At 36.3% G+C, this 10810-nt stretch overlaps 1 long non-coding RNA gene across 1 annotated transcript; it reads right to left on the reverse strand.

The window, feature by feature from the left end:
- Positions 1–2111: 2111 nt before the first annotated feature.
- Positions 2112–7909, reverse strand: LOC144370622 (uncharacterized). Its single transcript, XR_013430526.1, has 3 exons — positions 7867–7909; positions 4123–4161; positions 2112–2225 (listed from the first exon to the last, which is right to left on the reverse strand). It is a non-coding gene; the product is annotated as an uncharacterized LOC144370622 (long non-coding RNA).
- Positions 7910–10810: the final 2901 nt, after the last annotated feature.

The raw sequence follows: 10810 nt of genomic DNA on the forward strand, positions 1-10810 counted from the left end.
CTCCCCAGCCCCCAACTCTTCAGGTCTCCCAACCCAACCCCAATCTGTCCCATTCCATTGTCCCACCACCCACCCCTCAGCCTGCATCTAGGAACCCTGCTGGACAGCAAAGAGCCTCTCTTCCCAATGCCCCCATGGTGACCACGCTGCCAGTGAAGGACCACTCACCGGCCTCCACCCTGGCACAGAGGGCATCAGTACCACCAACCTCCCAGGCTGCCAGTGAAGAGCCCATGAATACGACCCCTCCTTCGAAGGCTGTCAAGTTCTAGTCACCTCCTGCCTCCCAAGTTCTTAGACTGACTCAATTTGGTAAGCAGGGCAGACACGTTGACAGCTATTTCTATATTGTAGGCCTGACCACATATTTGCGATTTGTTGGCTTTTCGCATAATAGCTGAAGACATAATCACAAATGTAGCAGTGCATATGTGTACGTGTACACACACACACACACACACACACATACACAGAAATGCCGCAGTCTTTGTCTCTAAGTTTCAGAAGTAGGCAAACTTGAAAATTTTCTGAAACTATAAAGGAGACTAAAGAGATATGATAAGTGTATGAACTGTGGGAGCCTGGACTTAAATCAAGCATGGAGGATGACAACAGGACAACTAAGAAATTGGGCTATAGACTGGAGGAATGTATTGGCAATGTTAGTTTCCTGAACATAGGAATTTTCCAGGGTTATGGGAGAGAATGTGCTGTCCTGGACAATTCACAGCACAGTAAAGGCATTAAATGCACAGGGGTAGGAGACACAAATACTCTTCTCAAACTGTTCAGAAAGGTTGAATTAGGGAAAGAGGCAAGATAAAGTACATGTGGCAAAATGTGAAAAGTCTGTGACTCTTCCTAGACATTCCAAATAACTCTCATGGAGAGTCAGGAAATAAAGTTCGTCCAGGCAGTTTCAGTGGTCTTTCCTCCCCCACTAGGAAGAAAAGTTTGGCATTCATTTGCAAACACACTTCAATATTTCACATGTATAGATGAATCTTTCAACTATTATAATATAGACCTGTCTCCCTCATTAATGATGTGTTAAAAATCATTAAAAGCTGTTTGCTCAACAAGATTAGTTCAACAAGATTGACTAGATCAATTAGGAAAGAATTCCTATATGGAATTCTCTTAACAGTATTTCTAAAGTTTGAAAATCCTGCAGAGTAAAAAATATCTAAAATTACTATAAAGAGTAAATAACAATGGATTGGAACTGATGTAACAATGACTGCAGATTGTGTTTACATATAAAAACAGAATTGGGCTTTACAGGAGGAAATGTGAGCAGGCCAGAAACAGGGCAGCAATGAAGTTACGTAAGTTGTCAAGAGTTTGATAGCACCATGACGTTGATCATAAAACTGTTCCATGACATGTGTCCTCATGAGAACCCTGAGGTGCCCATTTCCATGACTCTGTACACTATGCTTTGCTTTGCTTCACATTCTCTATATTGAAGAAACTGGAGTAGAGCAGCTTTCTATTTCTCAAAAAGATTAAATTTAATCTCAATTGGAGGAAGACCTTTCTAACATGTTGGACATGAGTAGTCACATTGGGTCTGGCCTTGTGATCCTCAGGTGGGGTGTTTGTCATCAAATATAGCAGTTGCCCTTGGGGGGAGGATCAGTATTCAGGGTCAGTACCAAGCAGCAGAGAACTCAGCCCATCAAAGGTGGAAAGCAGAGCACTGCAGCACTAAGGGAATGAGGTTCTTGACTCAGCTAACCATTGGTGAATTAGGCTAAGGCTTGTTGAATATTTGTTGATACTTGCCCTCAAATAGCTTTGAACTATGAATAAATATATCTGAGCAGCTGGCTCCCACAGAGGGCAAGATGGAAGCACCCAATGGAGAATACTATGAACCAATGTTCTTTTCCCTGGAAGTGTCTTTCTTACTGTGATTTTTCTACTCCTTCCCATTTGCAGGCCCCACCTCCTTGGCCTAGGACTGAACTCACCACCTAGACTGGCCCATCAGGGAACTCAAACTTCCCCAAAGAAACAAAGGATTCAAGGTGGAGAGGTGTTCCATATGGAGACCACCCAAGTGAAGGAAGGGGAAAAGAAAATCAGACACACTGGCATGAGAACTGGTCCACACTCTGTTTATTCTGTGCATTAGCTTCAACAAAAGGAGGAATGGTAGTTTTCTTTTCTCAGTGAGACCCTCGATATCATTCATTGCCTTCTGAACAGATTACTGGTCACTGCGGAATAGAAGAAAAATACTCATGCTCAAATTCCATTCCACTGTAAAGTGCCCAAAATGAGTACTACCACATGAAAAATTCATGTGTCAGGAAAAAGAACTCTTGAAAGATTGACCACAATTTTTATTAGATGTTTTGGCCATGAGTCATTTATTCACTTTATGATTTTTTTTTTTATTTCTGGGGAACTAAAGCAGAACTTGCAAAAGAGAAAAGTTAACATTCTTCACTTTTAATAAAATATGGGTGTGTTTTATAAACTAATACATAGATCTTACATCTTATTAGCTTCTTCTCTTTAATTCCAGTCTGACAACAAGAATAACTGCTCAATAAACTTAAGATAATACTACTAAACTGAATAAAAAAAACAGATTAATAATAAGATTTCATCAGTTCATCTGTCAAATCAATTAATTGTGGATTGTGAATTTCATTTTAGTTTACTTAATTTGTACTATATATTTGGGTGCTTCCCTATGATTTTGATCTAAATATATAAGGAAGTAATATTTTTAGATTGCTATAATAGAATCTGTCAAAGTTATGTTAATTTTTATGGTAATTTCTTTCTCTTCCATTTCAAAGTGTGAAGGAAAAGAAATTTATCTGTTCAAATTCTATTTTATGTTTTGTATTAACAATTACCAAAAGTCTTTCTTGAATATATCATTTCTGGAAGAGGATGATTATGATAAAATGTGAGGATACAACTAGAGTAGTAGTTACAACACTAACTCCATATGCAATGTGAAGATCAAGAATAATTACTCATTCATAAGTATTGAGTATATTCTCTGCATGGTACTACCTATAAATTGGTGATGAGCAAAATAAATATGGCCATTACTTTCAAGTAATTTCAGACTAATAGGAGGGTAATGCTTCTAGGAAACAAAAGTCTGAAAGAATTGCAGTGTTTAAGCACTCTCTCATAATTCCCTTGGTGACAGGGACAGAGACTGGAGACAATAAAGATCTTTTTTGTCTTAGTTTGGAGGAAGTAACTAATTTTCATATATAAAAGTGTGGTTATGTTAGGAGACATCAGAGGACAATAAGGTAATAAAGGATATAGAAATACTGTGGTTTTCTTAACTAAGGGGGTGATTTCCATCAAGAAGCATAGAAACTATGTAAAGTTTGAGGTGTAACCTAAAAACTTAAGCTGCAGTTATAAAGAATGCTCTGGGAGAGCAGTAAATTGAATGTAACTAAAAGAGATCACTTTAAGGAAAAATACTAGACAATACAAGAAAAGAAAATTCTACAAAGGAGAAAGGAATATAAAGAGACATACAAATTTTTGAAAACTTCCAAAAGATCACAAATCATGCCTGTGGACCTTGGGAAACTAAAACTTAGAAAGAATTCAGAAAGAACTTGTTAACACAATTATGGGAAGTTAAGAGCGTATGACGAAAGTAGTTTTCACTGTATTTATGTTATAGTCTCTTAAGTTAACTCCTCCTAAGTGGAGTATCATTCACTGCATTGTCTATGTTGAGTTTGTGTGTATAAATACAATCCAAACAAAGTGACATTTTCCTTTTTGGACCCCAGCAAAAAGGAAACAAAACATGTTCAGCTTATATGTTACTTTTGCAAATTTAATTATAAATATCTGTCTCTTAGTAGATTTTATTAGTAATTCACCTACATATCATAAGAGGGGGGCAATCAATAAAGATTTAGTCAGCTGAATAAAGATCAGTAATCTTTCTTAAATAATAAATAGTTGTAGAATGGAAAATATAAATATTGGGTTTGGCAAAGTACTTTATCAATTGTGATCACTCAAAAAATATGGAATAATTATTTGTGAATTATCAACTTTCTCATTCTTAAGTTTTCAACATATTTATTTGTACGAAATACTTCCTAAGTTGCTTACCTGCCGGTATATGCTTGAGTACTCTCTTCCGATGTGGACCTAAATATAAATTTTAAAAAAATAATGTCTAAAAATTATCACTAAAAATACTGCCTATTTTAGAATAAAGAACAAGCCATTTTACACCAATACTAATTCTTTAAACAAAAGACATGCAAATAAAAAGCATTCTTGTTTACCTAAACACCAAATGCAATGTATTCTCCAGTAGAGAATAGGATCAAGGCAGCAGAGACCTTTTTTCTTGGAAATTCTAAGCACAGAATATAAATTTGACTCTAAGTTCCTAAATCTGGTCTTTAGGTTCTAAGTTTTTTTATTTGTTAGATATATAAATTGCCATATTTTATAATTTAAAACTTATATTTGCACTCTGGCATACTGAACTAACGAAAGCCTCTCCTTCCTATCCCATACCTTAAAAAAAAAAAAAAACTAAAGAAAATAGCACAAAAATCTAATCCACAACTGAGACTGAGAGCCACAAAAGGCTTTCCCATAGCTCAGTGAAAAATGAAGAAAACTAGAAACTCATAGGAAAAACAGGAGCTAAAGCTCAAGTACACATACCTTAAGGTATATGATTTTTATAAACCTAGCTTGGAAGGAGTTGAGGATATGTGTTTTTTTAAATTTGTTAGAGATCTGGAATGAGCTATTTGTCCAAGCCTGAGTCTTAAATGAAAATAACAAGCTACGACCACTGGACTTGAAAATGAACTAGGCCAACTGTTTCAGCAATATGGATGAAAAGGATCAGCTAGGGATGTAAGAACTCCATAGGACAGGGCCTTGATTGCTCCATGCCACCACTCACAAATTGGAACGGCAAGCATAGAAAATATTTTAACATTTATGTCCTATCATAGGAGAAACGGCCCTGGAACACCTTCCTCCTCCCAATGTAGGTCTCTACAACTAGAGGCAAGCAGAATTCCCACCAGAATAATCACTGCCCTGAGGATGAACTTACAAGTCTAAATTATAAACTACTGTAAAATTACCACAGCCACAGTGCAATAAAACAAAAATTTCATATATCAACATCAACAAATAATATAAAAAACTTTTTAAAAAGGGGTTTAATATCTCCAGAGATAAAGGTAAGAATAAGGCAAGAAAATGATGGCTCTTAAAATAATGGGTGATCAGGAAACTGCTTGGAAAACAAACACTGTCAGATACAGAAGTATAAGAGCATAGTTACAAACAATCCAATTAAGAAACATGGAAGCTAAGTTGAGAAGACCCTCCTGAACATAAATATTTCAGAAAGAGAAGAGAAAGATGGGGACAGGTCAATCACTGAGGAGATCATGACTGAATTTTTCCAGAATTAGTGACCTGGGTCCTGACATATAAAGATTACACTAAATCCAGAGGTGGATAAAAAATATATCAAAGTATATAATAATAATAAAATAAAACATTTAAGGCACGGATGAAACCTTAGAAACTACGTAGAAAAAACACTCATTAACAGGAAGTAGGGCAATAAGGGAATGAGTAAGTTAATCAGACTGACAACAGAAAACTAATCAATGACAGTAAGTGGCATATTACAACAGAGTATTTTTTTCAAGTTTCAGGAAAGTGACTCTCAACTAGCTGTCTGTAACCACTTAAATGATAATTCAAAAATAAATATAAAAACAAATCATGCTCAGCCATTTAACACAAAATGCTTTATAACACAGAGATTAGCTCAAACTAAAAGAGTAGTACTTCAAGAAAAAGGACATTGAAGCCAGAAAGAAAAATAATGAGATTCAAGAATGAATAATGAGCAAAAGAGTTGATAAATGTGTTTTAAAACTCTTCTAAACATTCATTTAACATAAAAAATGATAATGACAACAGGGACTAATGGAGTGTGGAATTCTATAGGTTACAAATCTGAAAGAAACTAAATGACAATAATGGGAAGGTTAATAATTAGGATTTGCTGTTAAATAGTCTAAGATCCTTCTGTTGTTTAGGGAAATACTGGATATATTGATGGAATGTAGGCATCTAAAACTTAGTTATACTAAAGTGGTACTCATAATGAGATTCATCCTATCTCTCTGCTGCCTTTGGCTTCAGTATCCTTTCCCACTAACTTTCTGCCTGTATAAGATTATTCCAAAGATAAGTGACCTAAAATTTCAATAAATATTCATCCTAAATGTGTCACCCTAGTGCACATTATGCCAGAAGGGTAAACCAGAGGATTAACATTACAAAATTAAGCTATTTGAATTGAAAAATGCATTTTCCTGTAGGTGATGCAATCATCCCTCATTCAATACAGATGAATGATGATTCTAAGAAAGGTTATGTTAACAAGATTTCAGGAGGAGCTGGGCTGTGGTGACTTATGCCTGTAATCCCAGAGATTTGGGAGGCTGAGGCAGGGGGATAGCGAGTTCAAAGTCAGCCTCAGCAAAAAAGGCACTAAGCAACTCAGTGAGACCCTGTCTCAAAATAAAATACACGATAGGGATGGAGATGTGGCTCGGTAGTCTCATGTCCCTGAGTTCAACTTCTGGTCCCCAAAAAGATTTCAGGAGAAGTAATATAAAGAGAGAAACTGGGAAAGGTACAACACTACAGACATATATATGGATGGGAGTATGTGCACATGTGTATACAGATCTGTTTATAAAACTTATTTCTATGTTTTTGTTTTATTGATAATTTACTACATGTCAAGTATTCTGTTACATGTTGATTATGCAGTACTTAGCAAGATAAATCTGGCCTTTATTGTCTGAGATTACACAACATAAAAGACATATATCCTCAGGTAAGGAAAAGGTAATTAAGACTTGCTGTGTTTGAGTACTATATGATAACTCCTTTGGTCACAATAGCAAAAGAAGACATCATACACAAAATCAACTTTTTCATTTGGATGAGACTAATTCATAGCTCCAAAGGAAAAGATCATAATAACAAGAGATTAAGAATAAGAAAAGCAGAAGTTTCCCTCTTATTGAAGAGGGAAACTTCTTCTGGAATAAACAGAATCATACAATCTCTCTGTGTATCCTAGAAAGTTGACCTTGTGGACTTGGATGTGTTTTGGAATAGTACTAGACTTGAAAGAACTAGAAAGAATAACACCAACATCCTATATGTATAAACAAAGACAACAAGTGAAAGGAGTGAAAATTCCAAAACATCTTATACATGAAGAAAGACCCAAAACCCCATAACACTTATTGCATTATTATACAAAAACATCTACCTTTCAGGGAATGGTGGGGGTCTAGTTAATACTACTTTGTGTTAGTAGTCTTGTTGCTTTAGGATGTTTCTCTTCAGCAAATTCATTGCAAATGACCTGGACAGGCATTCACCCCAGTTGTTCATTAGCCTATGTGTAGAGTTTCTAGCTGTACAGTCTCCAAATAAAGAAGAAATCTTCCCCTTTTTGTACTCCAAGATAACAACTTTTTAAAATTCTGTTTATTATGTTAGTTCCTTAAACATTTCACCAAACATTTATTCTCCTAGTTCCAAAGAATAAGTTTCCAACACACATTAAACCAAAATAAAGAAGGGATTTATTTATTTAAACAAACACTTTCTAGTTCCCAGATTGGCAAATACCAGAAGGTTGCTTTTGGATGTGGTACTTGGTTAATCATGCCTCTTCAATTCATTGTCATTACCCATAAATTAACTGTTGATCATCAATTTGTTCACCTTGATTTTTAACACAAACTTATTGTAAGAGATACCTCTTAATTTACTTACTTGCTAGTATCCATTTGGATGCTGCTTTCTGTTCTGGATCTAAATGAGAGAGAAAACAATGCTTCCAAATTAATGCTTTAAAAAAAACACCTCCATAATGAATGAATGTCAGACCACTTTGTAACCTGCATTAACCTATAGGACACCACTAAACACCATTAATGAAGAATTTTAAAGGGTTATTAAATTAGGATATATAAATAAGTAAAATTCTTATTTACCCATATATCATGTCCATAAAGAATATAAATTCAAATCCCCAACTAGGGAGAAGAGCAAGAAAAACAATATCCTGTCACTTCCAACATAGGGCATATGTGCCACAGTCTGGCTGGGCACGAATAACTGAGCTGCCACAAAGCCTTGTAGATTGAAACAGCAACTACTTTATTTCAACTCTTACTGGCACTGCAGGTGCAGTTTTCTGCCAAGGCCACCCACTCAGCCTTCTCCCTGGACACACACACACCAACCAGAAATTCCTCCTCAGGCACTTCCCCAACCAATGGGAACTCTCTGGGAATCCCCTCAAGAACTCCTAAGTAGCAGGCCTCCAAAGTAGCAGGCCCAGGAGGACAGTGGGGTCTAATATGCAATTGAATACACAGCTTAACATAACCATTATCATCTCAATGGCTTGCTGGCATCACCTCTCAACCACTCCATTCTGGCAAAAATGCCATGTGTCATTCTGACTGGGCTATGGCTGTCAGTATATATGCTTGATTTTGAATATCTGGTTATAACCTTCAGGTTCCAACCTAATATTTTATCCTATACTTACAATCAAGCAGACAGGAGAGACAAATTCCCCTCCTATATTACAAATGAGAAATGGTAAAAAAATAAATAAATAAAAAAAATAAAGACTTTTTTAAAAAACATACAAAGTTCTAACTAAAATTTAAAAAGGAATATCTCTAATGATAGTTGTTGTTGGAGGATATTGACAATGTAAAGCAAATAGACACTAAAGCTGAATGCCTTCAGAGTGAAGGATATGGAAAATGACAACCCCCAGGACGGAGATGACAACCCCCCCCCAAAAAAACTGTCTGACCTGGAGGAATAAGGAAGAGAAAGGCAATCATTGCAATCATTAATCCTCTGTCAGTAAATCCTTTCTCAGTAACAAAGGGCTCCAAGGAAAAAGAGCAGTTATTTATGCAATCATAATGGTACTGAAGCTGTTGGTTATTTTTGCTTACACATCCCTTCCCAGGTTCACCCCCAACATCTCCACCAAAAGCAAACATTCATCCTTTCCCAACAACAATAGGTCCTGAAGGGAGAAGGTGGACCCTGAAATGCTGCGCCCTGCACTTTTATCCCTTCCATTGCCAATGAGTCCTAGAAGGAGAAAAGCAAACAGTGAAGCTCTGGGAAACAATGAATCCTGGAGAAAGAGGACAAGCAGTGAACATAGAGTTCTGAGATTTTCCCAGTGACAATGAGTTTGGGGCTTTTTAAAACTTCCTTTCTGACTGTCCAGACCAATATGTCAGCTTTAGTCGCCAACAATTAAACCAACCTCATTGTAAACTATAAAACTCAGAGCCCCTCTATAACGGATGTCCATTTTCTTATCAGAAAATGAGCCCTTCCAGTGCCTGATTGATTGACTCTTCTGCAGAATAAAGGAAAGCTTGCTGATCCATTTGGGTTCTGCATCCAACCCAGTTATTTGCGCATTGATAATGGTGCCAAAACTGTGTTGGTTACTTTTGCTTATACAGAATATGTAAACTATTTATGTGAACCACTTATAAGCTATGTGAACCATAGCAACTTATCAGAAGTTGAGGCTGCCTGGAAAGCTGGAGCTGACCTCCTTCTCTAACCCTGGGCACCACGGAAGGTCACATCATTCATGAAATGGGGATAGTAAAAGCTGTCATCACTAAACATTGAGATGCATCAGGGAAATTGCTTTGGACATCTGGATGAAGAAGGAACATTCAGGGCCTCTGCCATGTTTAGATACCAGACACTAATTAATACTTCCCATTTGGGGTTTCCATATAAATTTTAAAAGAAACCAAAATGCATTAAACAAGAAATAACAGAGATGAAAATTTTAAAAAAATGATTATTAAATTAGTTAGAGAAGTATCTCCACCCCCTCCCCTGAGCATGAGTGCGCGCACGCGCACACACACACACACACACACACACACACACACACACAAACACACACACACACAAAAAAAAAAACAGTTAAAAAGAAAAAGGAATTCAGACACAGGATATTGAAAAAAAGAAGAGTTAGCATTTGAAGAGATACAAATCTAAGACTTTTTTGAATTTGAGGAAATGCATGAGTCTTCACAATGAAAGAGAATACTAAGCCCAGTTCATGGGCTATCATAGAACAATGAGAAATTAATTTATGGTTAAAAAATATTAATAGGCATATAAAATGCTATTTGTTGATGATTTTTGTTAAGAAAAAAAAGAATAAAAGGGCTAAGTCAATATAATTAGCCATAGATATTTAAACATCAAGATTCATGAGTTCCCTCATGGTCTATTGAATTTTAGGCATTGGTTTATTTACCTAAGTAAGGATTATACTAATATCATACACATTGGGTGACTTCTGGACACTATGCATTATTTTTATTTATTCATTGCACATATCATATCTCCCATTCAACCAGCCTTTTTTTTTTTTTTTTTTTTTTGTACTAGGAATTGAACTCAGGGGCGCCTGACCACTGAACCACATCCCCAGCCCTATTTTGCATTTTACTTAGAGACAGGGTCTCAATGAGTTGCTTAGCACCTCTCTTTTGCTGGGTCTGGATTTGAACTCGTGATTCTTCTGTCTCAGCCATCAAGCTGCTAGGATTACAGGTGTATTCCACCGCGCCCAGCTCATCAGCCATTTTATTGCTTGTTTGTACAGAGTAGACTTTCAATGAACATTTATTAACTAAGAGAC

The sequence above is a fragment of the Ictidomys tridecemlineatus genome, chromosome 14 (assembly GCF_052094955.1).
Source record: "Ictidomys tridecemlineatus isolate mIctTri1 chromosome 14, mIctTri1.hap1, whole genome shotgun sequence".
In the NCBI taxonomy this organism is placed as follows: Eukaryota; Metazoa; Chordata; class Mammalia; order Rodentia; family Sciuridae; genus Ictidomys; species Ictidomys tridecemlineatus.